This window comes from Mus pahari, chromosome 14 (genome assembly GCF_900095145.1).
Source record: "Mus pahari chromosome 14, PAHARI_EIJ_v1.1, whole genome shotgun sequence".
NCBI lineage: Eukaryota > Metazoa > Chordata > Mammalia > Rodentia > Muridae > Mus > Mus pahari.
In genome coordinates this window covers 45,644,861-45,645,837 of record NC_034603.1, presented here as the reverse complement: position 1 = coordinate 45,645,837, position 977 = coordinate 45,644,861, and positions in this window count along the sequence as shown.

Sequence of the window (977 nt, the reverse complement as noted above, 5' to 3'; positions counted from 1 at the left end):
CAACTTGGTCTACAGAGTGAGTTCCAGGACAGCCAGGGCTACACAGAGGGCCCCGTCTCAAAACCCAAAACACCAAACAAAACAAAACCAAGAAAGAAAGGTGGCTAGTACTCAAATATCTTCTGCCCTGCATAGACCTGTTACTCCCATGCATACATATGCTACTCATGCAAACACACACAAAGACAAACCCAAACAGAGGTAACCTGTCCAAGCTCATAAGTGGATTAGTATTGTATATCCATGAGGAAGTCCCTCCTGAGGTCTACCCTAAACCTTCCCCGGTTCAGCCGTGCCTGCTCCTTCTCGGTCCTATAGAAGAGGAGGACGGTGTCCTCACCCACACAGATGTCCCTCCGCCCAGGCATGTCCTGTAGCAGCACTTTGCACGTTGTTGACTCCAAATGAATATTAAACACAGAACCTTACCGAGGCCAGCCCGGCGGGGCCGGCAATGAACCCACCCTCTTCATGCCTGTTCATTATTATAATTAATATTGAGTTGGGGTTGGTGGTAACCTCGGCCTTGCTAGGTGTTTGGGTTGTCTAGAAGCTTATCCAGATCAATGACAGACAGCTTCGAATTGATAAACTCCCCGCCACCCAGACGAATCAATCGTAACACTGCCGTCACAACATGCCCAAGAAATCAATCTGATTTCGAGCGAGGTGGTAGCTCGGCGCTGGGCAAGCTGGTTTTAATTTCCGTGCGGCTGAGGCTCAGTTTCCTGTGCACACAGGGGCATCCCTCTCTTCCAGCTGGTGCTCCACTCTCAGGTGCTGGAAGCCTGCGGAAGGCTCAGGCGGAGGGGAGGGGTCAGCTGCAGAGTGGTCCATGTGACCTTGAGGTAGTTCCGATGTTGAGACTTTTGAGCCCCCCAGGCCCAGAAGCAGCTGACTCAGATCCAAAGCTGGGAACTTTGTTTTGTGCCGGCTTCAGCTCTAGTTTCTGCTGCCCGCTGCAAAAAAAAAAAAAA